A 19,479-nucleotide genomic window follows, 5' to 3' on the forward strand; every position below is an offset into this window, starting at 1 on the left:
AGAAAGAGCAAAATAGATAGGAAAGATTGGATTATAGAAGCAGGGTTGACCAAGAGTTTGGCCTTCTTCGGTGCATCAAACTGCCCTGTAGGGAATCCTGTACCTTACTTTAGGGATGATGATAGTAACAATAATATTTCTTTACTGACCTTCTTCCAAGGATCACAATACCTATCTATGTGCTGCCTTCTAGGTATTGTTGGGTTCCCAAATCCCATCAGCCCCAGTTATTATGCCCAACAATCATGGACGATGAGAGTTGCAGTCGGACAACATCTAGAGAGTACCACATTGGTTACCTCTGTGTTAGGGCTGGATTTAGGTTTGATGAGGCCCTAAGCTACTGAAGGTAATGGGGCGCTTTATATGTCCAGTTGCCCTTTGTCAACAATAAATTCTCACTGTTTTTTGTGTTGAATATATGCTATATGGTAATTTATGGACATAATAGGTATCTAAAGCCATTTGCGCATAACAAAATATGTATTTGATCAAAGTAATTGTTGAACTGAAATAGAATTAAGAAGTATATTAATAGTGAAATAATTATTAAGCTCTAACTGTATGTAGGTTTTATTTTATTTCTTTTTTACCTTATATTTTGGCAATGTACATCCAGGTGTTTTTTTCCTTTAATTTTTTTGGGGGCCCCCAAGAGAGTGGGGTCCTAAGCTATAGTTTGTTTAGCATATATAGTCATACCTCGGGTTAAATATGCTTCAGGTTGAATGCTTTCGGGTTGCGCTCCGCGGTGACCCGGAAGTAACAGAATGCTTTACTTCCGGGTTTCGCCACTTGCACATGCGGAGACGTTCAAAATGACGTCGCGCACATGCGCAGAAGCGGCGAATTGCGACCCACGCAGGCGCAGACATGGGTTGTGTTTGCTTCGGGATGTGAACGGGGGTCCGAAATGGATCCCATTTGTATCCAGAGGTACCACTGTACGTAAATCCAGCACTGGTGAGATTTCAAAAGGGCCTAGGGTCTGTTCTGTGAGGATATACTGGGCAAGCTCTCATTGTAGGACAACCAGGTCTGCTCCACTCACCAACCCTTTCTCCAAGCCCCCTTCCTCCATACCTGACCAACTCCTTCCCTTTACCCACCCGCTCGCCCCCACCCCACAACTCGCCCCAAGCTCCTCCAAGCCCCTTTCAAAGTAGGTGGGAGGTGCTTCACAGAGTAGCTTGCTGAAATACTGTATGAAGCCCTTCCCTCCATTAAATTTTGCTGACAGATTTAATCTGCCATTAAATCTCGTTTAAAAGAAGCAGGGAGGTGCTCCACATTGCCCACCACTCAGTTAAGCAGCTTGCCAGGGCCGGCCAGCCACTCCTCATGGTGCAGTTGGCATAGCCGCCCATTGGCAGCCACACAAACTGCAGAGTGTGACGACACCTTCCTTTTTTATGCATTAGATGTGAAAACTGCCCCACACCATGTCAGACCATGGATCCCTTTGCATTATCTCTTTGGGGTTTCTGGTAGAGATCTTCCTCTGCTACCTTTTTTATTTTTTAAACTAACTAGAGAAGCCTTGCTTAAGCTTGGGAGCTTCTGCATACAGCACGTATTTCTACCGTGGCCTCACATTCTATCTAAATGAAATGAATGACAGCTTCAGACACAGAGCGCATGCGAACATGACAGGATCTTGAAAGGAGCATAGACAAGCTATTACAGTGGGAAATGCACAGTCTTAACAAACAGGCTCCAGACAGTTCTCTGCATGGTTGATGGGAAAAGAAGTTGGAGTGCCAGCCTGCCTCCTGATTAATTCGGTGTTTGCATTGAGATATTTAAGATTTATTCTTGGCAAGTTGCGTTATACCATTGTAAAGGTTCTGAATATGGCGGTGTGGGAAGGCCCTCGCAGATTTAAAAACTGGAGGATAAAACAGATCCAGTGGAAGGAGACAAATCACACAAACACTGTTAAACAAAGTAGACCAGAACAAGCCTAGAGTTCCAAAGCAGTGCAAACGAAAAGGATGCCAAGGAGACAACAAAAATAGCTGTTTAAGGTGTGGAGGCTTATGAAGTAACCACATGCCTACAAAGCACTTAAGGGATGGGGAACTTGTGGCCCTCCCGATGTTGATAGTCCAACTCCCATCAACTCAGCCAGAATGGCCAAGAGTCAGGGACATGGGTGTTGCCAGGATTTAAGTTGGGGGGTGCAGAACCAAGATGTTAATTAAGTATTTCTATTTATATACTTACTTACTTACTTACTTACTTACTTACTTATTTACTTGATGGGGGGGCTGCTGCCCCTTGGCTATGCCCATGGTTGGGGATGATAGGAGTTGGAATCAAACAGCAAAGTCTGGAGGGTCACAGATTCCCCCACCCCCATACATTGCAGCAGAGCAGAAGACTCAACTAAGGGCAGGAGTAGAAGCTGCAGCCACAAGTGTGTAAGAACGTGGAGAGAGTTTCACTGCAAGTGACCTAAATCCAGAACACACTTTCCATCAGGAGCCTCCAAGAGGGGGGTAGGCAGGAGAGAACAGCCCATTCCCAGTTTTGTTTCCCCCCTCCCCTCTTCCAGCACACTGCTTCTGAGCATCAGGGTTCTATTTAGCTACCTTTTTGAAATTTAATTTGTTTTTGAACATTAATATTGTTGTTGTTCTTTAGTCGTTTAGTCGTGTCCGACTCTTCGTGACCCCTTGGACCAGAGCACGCCAGGCACTCCTGTCTTCCACGGCCTCCTGCAGTTTGGTCAAACTCATGCTGGTAGCTTCAAGAACACCGTCCAACCATCTCATCCTCTGTCTTTCCCTTCTCCTTGTGCCCTCCATCTTTCCCAACATCAGGGTCTTTTCCAGGGAGTCTTCTCTTCTCATGAGGTGGCCCAAGTATTGGAGCCTCAGCTTCATGATCTGTCCTTCCAGTGAGCACTCAGGGCCGATTTCCTTAAGAATGGATAGGTTGGATCTTCTTGCAGTCCATGGGACTCTCAAGAGTCTCCTCCAGCACCAGAATTCAAAAGCATCAATTCTTTGGTGATCAGCCTTCTTTATGGTCCAGCTCTCACTTCCATACATCACTACTGGGGTGGTTTTTGCAATCTCAAAAGAAAACCTAACAGTGTCACAATGCTAAGGGCTCAACATTCAAAGAGAGTAGGGAAGTGGTTGCTGCTCAACAGGAAGAAATGCCCCCCCCCAACCATATGGATGGCGTTGCCTAAGACCTCTTAGGGTCCTGTGGGTTAGAAAACAATAATCTCAGAGGCCGGGCACAGATCAGACTGTCCCAACTTTACACCAAAATGACAATGACTGCAAAAGTGTGGAAAAGTTTCCTTTTAAAAGCATCCTTTTAATCGCACACGAAGAAAATGAGTCATTGGTCAGAGCTCTTTCTGACGAAACCAACGGAATAATAAAAAGGTAAAGGTAAAGGACCCCTGACAGTTAAGTCCAGTCACGAACGACTCTGGGGTTGTGGCTCTCATCTCTCTTTACTGGCCGAGGGAGCCGGCGTTTGTCCGCAGACAGTTTTTCCAGGTCATGTGGCCAGCACGACTAAGCCGCTTATGGTGAAACCAGAGCAGTGCACGGAAACGCCATTTACCTTCCCGCCAGAATGATACCTATTTATCTACTTGCACTTGGATGTGCTTTCAAACTGCTAGGTTGGCAGGAGCTGGGACTGAACAACGGGAGCTCACCCGTCGCAGGGATTCGAACTGCTAACCTTCCAATAGCGAAGTGTAGTTTATTTCAAAGGGTGTCTGTTTGCTGAGGGGCAAGTCACTTGCACTACCGAGCAACAGTTCCCAGGTGTATTTCAAGACACAGGAAAACGCTCACCCGGATGTGAGGCTTCAGCCTTGAGGAACGAAACTTCCCTACCACTCATGCTCTGAGAAACAGCCTTCTTGCTTTAAGGCAGAAACTGAAAGAAGACTCAGCTGACTGAAAGAGACAGGTCAGTGTAGGCAAAACAGAAAGGGCATGCAAATCGCTATTTGCATTAGCAGGCAAGCCTTCATTGGCACAGGATGAGGGCTGGCATGAATTACAACTTCTGTCTGCAGAGTGACTCAACAGTTTATCCCTGAGTGAGGTCACAATATTCTGGTAGATCTCTGAGGGATTTGCAATAGATTGCCAAGGGTTTATGTCCTCCTTCCGGAGCTGCTATTTTGTGCTCTGCACTGGTTGATGGGCATCAGGCTCTAGTAAAACAAACAAACAAGGTAGATCTCCTTCTTCAGCTCTAGCAGGTCTGTGTGATTTGAGGGCATACCTGTAGTCTAGCCATAATCATTCACAACTGATTGGTGGAATGACTAGCAGACACATGTGACAGATTACAAATATGACCTGTTTGTTTGTTTAATTTATATCCTGCCTTCTCCTCTAAGGTGCTCAAGGCGATGTTTCACCTGCAATTGCTAATATTACCAACCACAGAATAAAAACTTGGGGGAAATATGCTGAGCACCGATGTATTACCCATAGCTTTTTTAACAAGCAGTAAGTGGGTCAAAATATGGGGGTCAGAAACTATCTAAGCCAATCCAATGACAGCCTGAAATCCTGGAGAGCAACTGTCAGTCCATGTTGTCAACTCCCTGGGAAAGACCCTGATGTTGAGAAAGATGGAGGGCACAAGGAGAAGGGGACGACAGAGGACGAGATGGTTGGACAGTGTTCTCGAAGTGACCAGCATGAGTTTGACCAAACTGCGGGAAGCAGTGGAAGACAGGAGTGCTTGGTGTGCTCTGGTCCATGGGGTCACGAAGAGTTGGACACGACTAAACGACTAAACAACAACAACAACAACAACAACCCTTTGTGAGAGGGGGTCTTTGCGGGAGGGGGTTATTGGTTTGCTGTTGTTGTTTTGTGTTCTCATGTTGCATTTTTAAATTGCCCTGTGATCTTTGGATGGAGGGTGGCAGAGTAAGTAAGTAAGTGACTCCAAGCAGTTCACAGATCCTGTGAAGTAATTACTTGGAAGAGGCCTGGTGTTTAATAGAGAAGATGAGTACAACTTCTCAAGAAAAGAGAAGCAGAATCACCATCACACTTTACAGAGCAGACAGATATAACACCTACACAGCAAGGGTGGAGGAAAACGTAAGATTTAAACAGAAAACCAGGACTGGAACCAAATATGAGAGACCATAGGAAGCAGGGTACAGATGGATATACACAGATTTCATGAAAGATGATTAAGGGAGCATTCCTGTGCAATGCTTGAGTTCTACCAGCTAAGAGGCTCTTGGATTTGGCAAAGTCCCTTGGCACTGCCGAAACTCAAGATGCAGCACCCACATAAAAGATGCGCCAGTGGAACACAACAAATACACCTGTAGAGCTTTCTGCCAGTGAAGATGTACAAGTGAAACAGCTAAAATAGGGTGGAATCCTGGGTAGAACAGGAGTGGCCTGGGAGAGATGCAAACCTACATGGTATCTTATCTTCTTCTTCTTTCTTCTTTGGTGATCATTCGTAGCTGAGTAAGACTGTCTTCCATAAACACGGTTTTAACAATGAGTCCGTAAGTGACTGTGGAGGCCAGTTCCAGACCCACACGTCCTTCGTTGGACTGGTCATATTGTGTGGATACCTGGTTATCGTCTTCCAAAGCAACTACTCTATTCTGAACTTAAAAATGGAAAGCGTAATGGTATCTTATATGCTTATCCCAACAACAGAACTTTCTACCAATCCCGGACTTGGTGCAAAGAATGTCCCTCCTGTGAAGAGGGAAGGGGTGCCCATCCCCTATGCCAATGCCTGTGTCTAGGACATGGTGCAACTAACCATGTAATCACAGGATGATACCAACGCCCAAATGCTGGTGCCTTCAAAATCCTTGCCTTGGCCTCTTCTAATCCATTTATAAGAATAAAGAGGAGGGCTAGATTGATCTGCGAATCAAATTCTGTACCAAATACCAAGTTCCACCCATAAAATCCTTTCTTAACAATTACTTTTTAAGAAGGACTAGTTCCAAAACAAGATCCTCAGTATTTGCTGCTGAACCATAATATTATTTCCAGCAGAACCAGATTATCTTCTGCTCCTACATTTTTCCCCCTCCACCTTCCAGGAACTGTAAATCCCACACAAAGCTTTTCACTTCGCTTGAATTCTTCTTTTACGTCTTATGCAAGCACTTTTCAAAATTTCATCAGTGGGTGTTGAATGGAGACTGAGGGAGATTTGCGTTGGCCGGCTGTTCCCTGGGTAAGCTTTTTAGGTGCAACTTGGCACATCCTTAGGCATCAGCATTTAGCTGCTTATCCCTGTGTCCAACATTACCCAGAGGATCTGCTGGGGTGCAGCCCTGCCGAGACCTCAGACATGATCTCTACTCAGATGGGAAGCAAGCAGGGCAGGACCTTCCAGTAGATCTCCGCATTGATAATGACCCTGAAAAAACATTGGATCTGGGCCCCCAAAGCTGGAGGCGCCCACACCAGCTGCCAGAGTTTCTGGCTTTCAGCTGAGTTTCCCTCCCCTCCATTTCCCTCAGGGCGATGGGTGTCTCCCACCCCTACCCCGAATTTCTCCCAGACAAAGCGACTGTCAAAGTGCTCACCTCAGGGGTCAGCAAACTTTTTCAGCAGGGGCCGGTCCACTGTCCCTCAGACCTTGTGGGGGGCCAGACTATATGGGGGGGGGATGAACGAATTCCTATGCCCCACAAATTGAAATTGAAATACTTTATTGTCACTTGTACAACTGGTACACAGTGAGATTACACGAGCACCCCCCACTCAGCTCTCTTAGTCTTAATTCCCCTCGTTTACTGTTGCACACCCACCAAACCCAAAAGTCAGTTGCCTTCTTGTTATCTTTTCATTCAGCAGCCTAACAGCCCACGGATAGAAGCGGTTCTTTACCCTGTTGATGCGACTAATCATGCTTCTATATCTTCTGCCTGAGGGCAGGAGATCAAGAAAGTGCCAGCCAGGGTGTGAATCATCCCTGAGAATTTTCCTCACTCTCCTGAGGCAACGTTCTTCTGCTATTTCATCCACCGGATTCACGGGACAGACCTTAATATATTGTGCTGTATTCACCACCCTCTGTAGGCACTTCCTATCAGATGATGTCAAACCAGCGTACCACACCGTGATGCAGTATGAAAGGACACTTTCTATTGTTGACCGGTAGAAGGAGATAATCAAATAACCAGGTGATGCATTTTAAATAAAAGCACACATTATACTCATGTAAAAACACGCTGATTCACCGACCGTCTGCGGGCCGGATTGAGAAGGCGATTGGGCCGCATTCGGCCCCCGGGCCTTAGTTTGCCTACCCATGACCTAGCTGCACTTTGAAGCGCTTGAGGAGGAAAGCGTTTGGACCACCTGCTTAGATCAGGCCTGGTGGGGGCCCAGGAAGGAGTGGTACCCCACTGAGTATTCTTGAACTTCATTTTACCCAGTAGTTTTCAACCAGTGTGCCGTGGTACCCTAGGGTGCCTTGCATGATGGTCAGGGGTGCCGCGGACAACATCCAGCCTCTGTCCCTTTCTTTCCCTCCCTCCTCTGATGATCAAAAGCTGCTTGCTGCAGCAGCCCTGGCTACAAGCTCCCCAGACGAATGAATGGTGCCTCTGGGGCTGGTCAAGGGAGGGAAGAGAAGAGGAGAAGAGAGTGAGGGAACACTCTACAAGGGAGGGTGTTTGAAAAGCATGAATGGCTGCCGGCTCTGCAGGAAAGGGGTGACATAACTGGGGTTCTGTGGCTGGGTGCATGTTTCCTCACAAGGGTGCTACAGAAAAAATGTACTTGGTAAAGGGAGCCGTGCACTTAAAAAGGTTGAAAACCTCTGTATTAAGAAATAAATAGAAAAGGAGGAGGGAGGGAGAGAGTGCACAAGCACAAGGCCAAGGGACGTCTCAGAATAGTACAGCTATTAACAGAAGTAACAAGCTACAGCCTTGAAAGCTGGCTGCCAGGAGACACACAGTCCGCTCACGTCAGAGTAGCTAAGCAGTGACTTTCTTGCCCATAGGAACACGTTGTCCTAAGCAGCCTACAAAGCAAATAGGGGCTGGGGAAAGTAATCATAAGTGGGGCGCAATGGTGGGGCTAAGGTAACAGGTGGCTGCCTTCTGCTGCAAAGTCAGCGAAGGATTCAGTCCGCACACAAGTGGACTGAGATGCTCAGCGCTTGGGTCAGTTCAATATATTGTTACAAAAGTTGGGCGCCACTCCCAATCTATACCAAGCCGTGGCAAGATTCCAGGGGGTTCCAGGCGCTCACCCAGGGTCTGTGCTTGTTTGAGATGCAAGACACAGCAGAGGCCATCGTAGCTTTAAGATATATGGTTTATTCACATATATACACCTTTAGTCACATATATACACCTTTAGTATGCATGATTTTCCCAGTAGTGATATATGGAAGTGAGAGCTGGACCATAAAGAAGGCTGATCGCCAAAGAATTGATGCTTTTGAATTATGGTGCTGGAGGAGACTCTTGAGAGTCCCATGGACTGCAAGAAGATCATACCTTTCCATTCTTAAGGAAATCAGCCCTGAGTGCTCACTGGACGGACAGATCATGAAGCTGAGGCTCCAATACTTTGGCCACCTCATGAGAGGAGAAGACGCCCTGGAAAAGACCCTGACGTTGGGAAAGATGGAGGGCACAAGGAGAAGGGGACGACAGAGGACGAGATGGTTGGACAGTGTTCTCGAAGCTACCAGCATGAGTCTGACCAAACTGCGGGAGGCCGTGGAAGACAGGAGTGCCAGGCGTGCTCTGGTCCATGGGGTCATGAAGAGTCGGACACGACTAAACAACTAAACAACAACAAAGTATGCAAGTATGCATGGAGTCCAGATCTTGCAGCATGGTCATTTCAAGAGGGGCTTGTTCTCCACAGCGATACAAGCTATTGTGTCCAGGGCATTTCTCCCTACTTGCCTTCAGCCAGCCAGTCATTCTGGCCTTTTTTCAGCTGTTCCAAGCCTTGTGCCAAAGGCTGCAGACTCTTCCTGTGACATGCCAGGTTACCCTGGCAACCTTCCAAATCCCCCGTCTCTGCTCACACCTCAGGGCTGAGCGGCAGGGCAGTTCCCTTGCCTTGCCATTCGCCCTGCACTGTATCTTAATGGCCCCAGCTTGGTGAGGTTGTTCTGCAAAGGCTAGCCTAGGAATTCCTCTGCAGCTTGTACTTCTTCACATCCCAAATAATCAAAATTCTACTGTTTATTCATGTTTAGGGGGTTCCTCCCCCAAACCTTTAACAATATTGTTTAACACCTGAGGCAGAACACTCAAAGGGCAAGGCCATAGCTAGGGGGTGGTGAGATGGGTCCTTGCCAGGGCTGCAGACGAGCTGGGGGTGCAAAATCAGCTTTAAAATATGTCCATAAATATGACTATAAATAAAAATATTGATTATTGCCTCATAAGAAAAGGTTTTAAATAGAGGGTAAATTGAATTGGGGGGGGGGGGGCTTGGAGGAGAGGCAGAAGGAAGAGCTAATTTGTCCGTGGCTAGGGGGCACAATCTGGGCAGTTCTGCCAGGGGCACAAAATCACCTAGTCATGGCTCTGCCAAAGGGTGCTTGCTACGCAGTCACTTATAGAGCTAGCTTAACCATGTCTATTTAGCAGTAAGTCCTACTGAATTCACTGGGGCTTACCTGCGGATAAGGACTGCAGCCTTATAAAAACGGTATACAGTGGTACCTCGGGTTAAGAACTTAATTCGTTCTGGAGGTCCATTCTTAACCTGAAACTGTTCTTAACCTGAAGCACCACTTTAGCTAATGGGGCATCCCGCTGCTGCTGCACCGCCAGAGCACGATTTCTGTTCTCATCCTGAAGCAAAGTTCTTAACCCGAGGTACTATTTCTGGGTTAGCGGAGTCTGTAACCTGAAGCGTATGTAACCCGAGGTACCACTGTACTATGCAGTTCACACAATTAGTGAATGGTGTTTTAAAGTAAAGTAAATTGGAGGCACAGCAGTCTTTATCAAGTTCAGGCTGCTGGGGCAGATGATGATGATATAAATTTATCGCCTCCCAAAGGAGCCCAGCGGGATGTGCACCTAGAAAGGTTAAAGCCCCTTAACCCACTCCATACCCAGGTCCTAGACTCAACTCTGATCCTGAAAACAGGACCTGTGCTTTTTCAGAAAAGACATGCCTCTGGGTCTCACACTTACACTGAGTTTTGGCATCTTTTAAAGTCAGCCTAGTGATGTCAGCCTTTGGCACAGGGTCCATGGCTCTTGCCACACTTCGTGTCATCTCCCTCACCCTCAACAAGCCTGTCTCAATGTCATGTGTATCATTACAGCAGAATGAGAGCAGGTGTGCGAAGCCAGTCTTGGCTGAAAAACTCACAAAAATGCCCCTTTGGGACGCACCAAACCAGCCAGAGTATCCCACTACAAGGGGCTGCAATGGGGTGGCAACCATGGGATGTGAATCAGCACACTGAATGTTCAGTTTAAAACCCACTTTGGCTGTGGACCAGCTTAGCTAAGAGCTCAACAAGCGGCTGTGGCTGAAAGTCTTTGCCTTTGAAGGGATGTTCCTCCTTTGAAACAATGCTGAGGATGAACAGCCAACCTCAGAAATGGGAGGATGAAGGTAGGATATGCTCTCACTGAGCCCTAGAGACAGGCAGGATAGAGCCCTCAAGCAAGGAATCCTACCCACAGCCTTTCTCCACGCACAACTCAGAGGGGGCATTTGAACAGGGGAGAGAAAAGAAATCGCAGCACGAGCTTCACAGCACGAAGCAGGAATTGCTAATGCTTCTGACAAAGCTTGCTGGCTTGGAAGGCAGCCAAGCACGGGGACTCCCTAAATGACGCACAAAGGCTGGGCAGGGCTGGGTGTGGGAGAAGGAGAGGGAGTCCTCCAGCCGCTTCCAGGGAACTCAGCACAGCAAGGATGACTCTGAGAGCAGCTACCAGCAGCTGCAAACACGCCCTGCCAGATTAGCTAATGTAAGATGCTTCGAGCGTTGCCTGAGGAGCGAGAAATTTGCCAATTTTGAGAGCTGGTGTAGCACAGCAGTTATAACAGGACAGAGCTTGAAAATCAGAAAATCCCTGATTTAAATCTCCTCTCTGCTATGTACTTGCTAGATGAGCCTCTTGCTCTCACCCACAATACTGAAATGTTACTTACCTACCTTATACTGTAAAAGGGATGCGGGTGGCGCTGTGGGTTAAACCACAGAGCCTAGGGCTTGCCGATCAGAAGGTCGGCGGTTCGAATCCCCGCGACGGGGTGAGCTTCCATTGTTCGGTCCCTGCTCCTGCCAACCTAGCAGTTCAACAGCACGTCAAAGTGCAAGTAGATAAATAGGTACCGCTCCGGCGGGAAGGTAAATGGCGTTTCCGTGCGCTGCTCTGGTTCGCCAGAAGTGGATTAGTCCTGATGGCCATATGACCCGGAAGCTGTACGCCGGCTCCCTCGGCCAATAAAGCGAGATGAGCGCTGCAACCCCAGAGTTGTCCGTGACTGGACCTAACGGTCAGGGGTCCCTTTACCTTTTACTGTATGCTTGTAAAAAGAAACATTGTGCTTCTTGCAACTGATACATTATGAGAACTGTAGGGGAGGGGTGCTAAACTCCTTGTTTCCCAAATTCAAATCGTACTGACACATGATTTTCTCCAATAATAATTTGCTTCAATGTGACATTGCTTCAGAGACATATTTACAGGTCTCCAAGCTTTTCCAGCTGTCCTGCCTGGTACACCAACCGTCCAATGCCAAATACCATTATTCACTCTACCATCTTTTTTCCTTCTCTGTTTTATCATTACCTTCTCCTTTTCGTTTTATCTTAGTTTCTGGTTTCAACTGAGCGATTTATGCTCCCCATCTATATTTTTCTTTTTCAAATCCTTAGGGAGCCTGCCTCCAGCAATTGTGGGGCAAAACAGGAAGCAAGGGTGGTTTATCAGGAAGTAAGCTAAAGTTTCAGGGACGCAGGTGGCGCTGTGGGTTAAAGCCTCAGCACCTAGGACTTGCCGATCGAAAGGTCGGCGGTTCGAATCCCTGCGGTGGGGTGCGCTCCCGCTGCTCGGTCCCAGCGCCTGCCAACCTAGCAGTTCAAAAGCACCTCCGGGTGCAAGTAGATAAATAGGGACCGCTTACCAGCGGGAAGGTAAACGGCGTTTCCGTGTGCGGCTCTGGCTTGCCAGAGCAGCGATGTCACGCTGGCCACGTGACCCGGAAGTGTCTCCGGACAGCGCTGGCCCCTGGCCTCTTGAGTGAGATGGGCGCACAACCCCAGAGTCTGTCAAGACTGGCCCGTACAGGCAGGGGTACCTTTACCTTTACCTTTAAGCTAAAGTTTCACTCTTCCGAAATATTTGAGGCTGGAAGGAACAAACCTGCCATTCATCTCTCTCTCCCCCACCCTCCATTAGTATGTCATAAATATTGCACGACAAAAACTCTGTTTCAGAGTTGTTGGTTTTTAAGTATAAAAGTCCTCAAAAACCCCAACCCCGACAACTGCAGATAGCTTGTAACTTGGGAAGTAGATGACAGAGCCCTCTTCCTCTAAATCAATTTCTGTTGCATTATGCAGAAGATCAAGGAGATATTTTGTGAATAATTGATTGCTTAAGCTACAGGGGGAAGGCAAGACCAAAATGTTTTCACAACTGTGATCAGCAGAACAAGCTTGTTTTCCAAAACACAGAGGCAAGCAGGCAAACAGAGCAGTGTCAGGTGAGAGATCATCCCTGTGTCTATCCATTTTTCAGGCCAATTCCATGCATGTTTACTCAGAAAATTCAATGGTCTCCTGATTGTCATTCCACTTCTTTCTTCAGCCTCACTTTCTTTTAAGTCCTTTTCTCTTACCCATTCTTTCCATCCACCAATTCAAAACTCTGAAGTTATTTGTATATTCATTGTATTTGATCAAGCCTCAGTTGAGCCACTGTGCCAAACTTTATCCTCCAAACCAAACTTCCCTTAAAACCCAAGTTAGCTCTCTCCCTCCTATTAATTTATCCATTGATTTATCCATACAAAGCCAGGATGACTGGGAAAGGACTTTCTTCCTGATATTTTTTCATGTGAAGAATTAAAAAAAATAATAGAGGAACATTTAGTATTGCGAATTTGCATCTTCGGTCTGAAGTGTTACAGCTAAGATGCAGGCTTATCAGCTCAGTGAGAAGTAAAATCTCAATCACACACCAGATTAGTAGTACTTGTTGAAGAAAAGCAAATACATTTCTTTTTCTTGAGTTCATAGTTAATGCATGTGTTACTTTAAACACCAGAGGACACTGTTCGTATAGAAATTTAGCCAGCAATTTTTGTAGCTCTCTGTCTAAGTTAATTCTACTCCTAAAGGATAAGCAATTTTTGTTTGTTCTTCACTCCAGAGAAGTTATCTGCTACTTTCTCTTTCTCTCTCTCTCTCTCTCTCTCTCTCTCTCTCTCTCTCTCTCATATCTCCACTCACTCTGTAACTAGTTCCTGCATGAATAAAGTCTTTGAATTCCAGGAATTTTACAGTTCAGGAGGGTTGGGGAACCTGTGGCCCTTCAGATGTTGCTCATCATCATCCCTAACCACTGGCCATGCTGCACGTAAGTTGGAGTCCAGCAAGATCTGAAGAAGAGGAGTTTGGATTTGATATCCCGTTTATCACTACCCTAAGGAGTCTCAAAGCGGCTAACAATCTCCTTTCCCTTCCTCCCCCACAACAAACACTCTGTGAGGTGAGTGGGGCTGAGAGACTTCAGAGAAGTGTGACTGGCCCAAGGTCACCCAGAAGCTGCATGTGGAGGAGCAGGGAAGCGAACCCGGTTCACCAGATTACGAGTCCATTGCTCCTAACCACTACACCACACTAGGGGCCACAGATTCCCCCCCATCCCCACAATATGGGCTCCCAAGTTTGGAAGACATACTCCAACAGCACAATCCTACACACATCTACTGAAAATAAAGTCCCATTGAGTACAGCAGTGTTTACTCCCAGGAAATTGGGTAATGGACTGTAGTTAAGTCCCCACCTGCAATATACATTTAAAGTGGTATCCCCCATGGCTTTTCCCCACAGAATCCTGGAAACTGAAATTTGTTCAGGGTCCTCTGTGGAGAGGGGTTGACCGTTAAACCGATCTGAGCACTGTAGCTCTGTGAAAGGAAGTTTCCTAACAACTCTCAACGAAGTAAAGTTCCCAGGATACTGGGGGAAGTCATGACTGATTAAAGTAGCAGGATAGGGCTTAAAATGTATACTGGTTTGGGGCCCAAGTGAGCTTTGGGAGGTGACTTCATCAGAATAAGACAATGCAAAGCATTTGTTGGCACTAACAAAACTCTAGATTAGATCAATACTAAGGCTGCAATCCTATATTCACTTACTGGGCAGCCAGCCTTACTAAACTCAGTGCAACTTACTTCTGAGTGAACATGTAAAGGATGAACTCCAAGTTAGTTGCCTTTAGTGTCCACTGAGATTCAGTTAACGTCATGGATAACACTGATTTCAGTGGGACCAGAGTGCAACTAACTTGGCTCGGTTCAAACACACCGGACACATTATCTGTATCTGTATATACTGTATATTAGTGTGAGAGTCACACTGCAGTCCATCAGCGGCCCCACTAGCTGCAGCATGATGACAGAACAGCAAGCAGGTGAGCGAGCAAGTGGCCAGGGGTGTTGAGCAGCCATGGAGGAAGGAGAGGCATTTAAAGAAAGGTGGGAAGTGCTTCAGAGAGCAGTTGGGCAAACAGCACCCATATAAGACTCAATTAAGGGAAGAGTTGTTTGGGAAGCCTGCAAGGGAAGGGATGGCAAAGGGGTGAGGCTTCAATTAGGTAAAGGTAAAGGGACCCCTGACCATTAGGTCCAGTCGTGACCAACTCTGGGGTTGTGGTGCTCATCTCGCTTTACTGGCCGAGGGAGCCGGCGTACAGCTTCCGGGTCATGTGGCCAGCATGACTAAGCCGCTTCTGGCGAACCAGAGCAGTGCACAGAAACACCGTTTACCTTCCCACCGTAGCAGTACCTATTTATCTACTTGCACCAGTGTGCTTTCAAACTGCTAGGTTGGCAGGAGCAGGGACCGAGCAATGGGAGCTCACCCTGTCGCGAGGATTCGAACTGCCGACCTTCTGATCGGCAAGTACTAGGCTCTGTGGTTTAACCCACAGCACCACCCACATCCCTTGAGGCTTCAATTAAATTCTGCTTAATGATGGGGTTTAAACTCTGCCTTTATGTTTTTTAAAAACAGGCACAAGCCATTTTTCTTTGTGTTAGCCCACACACGTAGCTCTGTAGAGGATTAAATGTAATTGATATATCAACTTACTAATACCTTTCAGTGTGCCGTCCTTCCCATAGCTCAGTGGCAGAGCGCCTGCCTCACATGTGAAAGCTTCCAGGTTCAATCCCCAGCATCTCTGGTTGCTGTTTTGTTTTTTAAAGGAGCAGGTAGCCCCAGAAGCCACTGCCAGCCAGAGCAATAGATAATTCTGAGCTAGATGGACCTCATACAAAGAAGTTTCCTAGGTTCTTCTTCTAATGCTAGCATTGCTGCTCCAGACCTCTGACCCTGATATGCAGCAGCTGACTCCATGCCCATGTCTGAGTGCAAGACTCTCTGCTAACTTACCTAGGAAACAGATACTTGATTTTGGTTTAGAGAGAAGAGGTAGTTCAATAAAGCGAAGGGAAAAAGACTAGTCTCATTCATGGCTGGCTGCCAGCCCAGCCAGCAATAAACAGCATGGCATGTGATTTGCAGTAGACTGCAGGCAAAAACAGAATTAAATATCTGCACATGATCTAGAGAGCTTGCTGTATTTCCAATGCTCCCCTGACTGCCAGGTCAGGAGGAAACCTATCTGATACCTCTGGGGAATTTCTGAGAAGTGTGATATGCTGGCATAGCAGACTTTATCTGAATCCCAAACAGATGCTACGTATTCCCCTATTTCCGTATGTGGCTTTGCACAGCTGGAGCAAACACCCAGCCCATGCAGGAATTAGGGTGAATAACACAGCAGAAGACAGAATGCCGTTTCTTTGACAGCATTCTAACTCTGGGTTTTTTTAAAAAAGAGAAGAAACACACATCTTGTTCTCATGGCTGTGATAAAGTTTTGTAAGAATGCACATTCCATTTGCTGAAGCAGTGATGGGGAACCTGGGTTGCTGGGACTCCAGCTCCCATCAGCCACAGCCAGCATGATCAACAGTCAGGAATGATGGGAGCTGTAGTCCAGCCACTTCCCAAGGGCCACAGTGCTAAGATGGGCAGGGGCAGTATTAGAAACTGAGATATGAAAGCTAGGAGCTAAACGGCACGTTAAACTTTCTAGGTTATGGGGCAACAATGGAATGTCTAGGTGTGCTTTTTTAATAACAAGAATACAAAGCTGGGGATGAATGAACTGCAGCTAAAGTGTTATGTTCATTTCTTTCCCTCCCCCCACCCCAATATTCCTAAGAGAGTCTCTTCTCCAGTCTTCAGAGAGTAGCTGGAAACGGGGAGGCAAAAAAGGGTCTTTCTCTCTTTCCACTCTGCAGTTTTAATCTGAAATCTTAGGCGTAGTACTGCACCCAGAGCTCAGAAACTGCTTGCGCTATTTAAATTCCCTGTCACCTAGAACAATGGAATTTTCAAACATTGGGCAGGGGTGGGGCAGGGAATCTATACATTAAATTCACAAGCCCCAACTCCTGATTCCTCTCCATTTTAGTCAAACCACGCCCTGCCCTTGGACTTCTAAAAATAGTTCTCAAGGGGGAATTACACAAAAGGCTAGCCATTATGTTTTTGCACCCGTAACCCAGGTTCCAAGAGCCATGTGGTGCCACGTGGTCTTTCTATCCCAGTTTCTAACACTGCTCCAAAACTAAGATCATGGTTTTTGGAAAACATAGCCACAGAGATAAACGAATGTTGGACCATCATGAACAAGAGCAAACTCGATCTTTCTGATATCTCAGAATCCTGCTTAGCAAATCCCTTTCCTGGATATTGAAGTGATGAAGGGCAAAGCACAGAAAGGAACAGAGGCGTTGATGTAGTTTTATTTCAAGGAGGGTGGTGAGTTGTTTGGTCCTGGATTGACAATTTGCAGTAGCAAAGTGATCCCCCAAATGTTATATGGACCAGAAATTTGAGGAGATGACTTGAACACAATCAAAGGGTTAGAAACAGCGAAGAATCAATTTATTAGATTTTCTTCACCCAATGGAACATCAGCGGCTCTTCTACCGACAGAAGCAGGTTGGACAAAGGCGAGAGTAGACTGTGCACGGTTTAATTACCTGAAAAGAGTTATTACATCTCTACTCAATGAGCACTTTCCATCCATATGCTACATGGATCTGGAGAACACACACTGGGGGAATCCTGGGTATTATCACTTGCAGGAGCTGAATGAGGTTCTGAAGATGGAGAAGCGTCAACTAAGGGATTGGCTTTATTGGATAGAATCCAGAAGGGACTTACAAGTGATTAAAACATCTAACTGTTCCCTGTGTTTCCCTCTATTGAAAGCATAGCATTTTAGAGCCAGTTGAACTTCTGCCTGTACCATTAAGATCTGCCTTTACTGTGTTGTGATTTCAAGCAATGCCCTCAGCTGTGCTGGATGGTCCTTACAAGAAGATTCCATGTGCAGATAGACTATGCATATGCAGGCACTTGCAGACAGAAGGTAGTATCCATTATTTGTTATTGTGCCCCTTATACACAGACCCAAGGAGTCACTTTCTAAAACCCTTGTTTGTTCAAGGAATAAATCAACCCCCAATGGAGCGGGTTCTGCGGTTACTGAGTGGCAGCAGGGAGGAGCTGGACAAAATAGCCGTGAACTGTAAAGGAGATTCGGAGGTCTAAATCTGAAAGACACTTTGCATCACAATGAAGGCCTCCTGGTTATAGTCTCATTAGAAATAGATTGTCTGTTTTAGTCGATACCTTAATCTATATTTTGTATTGAAACTGTGTTTTCATGCTTTTGTCATGGCCTTTGGCTAGCACAATAAATTTATTGGTGGTGGTAATGATTTTTAAACATATAGACTTGCTTGTATGAACGGGTTTCCTCCCATCTCTGTGTACAGGGTATGACCAGAATACATGGCTTGGAAGAGGAGAAAAATCCCTCTGCCATTCCCTGCTCAACCATTTTGGCCAGGATAACTATGGCTGGTATTCAGAAGTTAGCCAGCCACTTAGCTTTGACCTTCGAACTGGCTCCAGATCCCTGGTTCTGGCCCACTCCACTCAGTCTCCACTGAGCCGCCTCAGAGCCCTAAAATGACACAGTTGTGCCTCTTGCCATCTCCTCCAATGGAGAGCAGAAAGCTATATCTGTCTCTCTGTAAAGTCTGAAGACCTCTAAATATTTATGCTACAAGAAAAGTAAATGACTGCTGGATTGGACAGTGCAGTAAATCTTTATTATAGCACAGGAGTGGGAAGAGAACAAAGAAGCCTATTTTTCCACAGGCCTTTTGGTATGTGTGGTCGTTATCCTTGAGATAGACCTAAAACATTAGCCCATTGCAGATACTACAATCAAAGCATCAGGAAGATGGGGGTTGTTACTGCACCTGCCAACTCTACCCCCCTCAGAGCCCCGATAGTATGTTTTGCACGGGGTCTGTGCATGTGTACCCCTGTGAAGTTACACACAGCTCTATGAAGGTCTAACTATTTGCTATTCAAATGTAATTTGCAAACCAAACTCTGGCAGCCATTTTTCACTTGCAGGAAAAGCCACTTTTGTTTTCAGGGGGGCAAGTTCGAACAGGCAAGTGGTGGAGAGGGAAGGTGAACGTAATCTTCTGGTCATTTCTTCACTACTCGCCCACCCACAGCAATGAATGTTTGTGTGCGGGGGGGGGGGGGGTTGGGGGGGGTGAGCCTGACAAAAATTGATCAGTAGGTGCTGGCATTCCCAGAGGTCCACAAATTCTGCTAAGCCTCTATCACTAGTCAAGATCTGTTGTTGTTGCCACCAACCCTATCCCAAAAAGTCTACATACCCCAACTTTAAGAACAACAATTTATTATTTATACCCCACCCATCTGGCCAGACCTCCCCAGCCACTCTGGGCGGCTCTCAATGGAATATTAAAAAACGATAAAACATCAAACATTAAAAACTTCCCTAAAGAGGGCTGCCTTTATATGTTTTCTAAAAGTCAGACATTCCTTGACATCTGGTGGGAGGGCGTTCCACAGGGCTGGTGCCACCACCGAGAAGGCCCTCTGCCTAGTTCCCTGCAACCTCACGTCTCGCAGTGAGGGAACCACCAAAAGGCCCTTGGAGCTGGACCTCAGTGTCCAGGCTGAAAGATGGGGGTGGAGATGCTCCTTCAGCTATACTGGGCCGAGGCCGTTTAGGGAGATGGGCGGGGTATAAATAAATTATTATTATTATTATTATCATCATCATCATCTCATTCCTGGCATTGCACTGGGATCTGGAGACACTCGGAAGCAGTC

The 19,479-nt window shown here is 46.5% G+C and overlaps 1 protein-coding gene across 1 annotated transcript in view; it reads right to left on the reverse strand.

Moving 5' to 3' along the window:
* The window catches only part of PDE4A (phosphodiesterase 4A), a 397,337-nt gene that overhangs the window by 369,655 nt on the left and 8,203 nt on the right, over nucleotides 1-19,479 (reverse strand). The window lies entirely within an intron of this gene.

This window comes from Podarcis gaigeae (assembly GCF_964106915.1).
Source record: "Podarcis gaigeae genome assembly, chromosome: 17".
NCBI classification, from domain to species: domain Eukaryota; kingdom Metazoa; phylum Chordata; class Lepidosauria; order Squamata; family Lacertidae; genus Podarcis; species Podarcis gaigeae.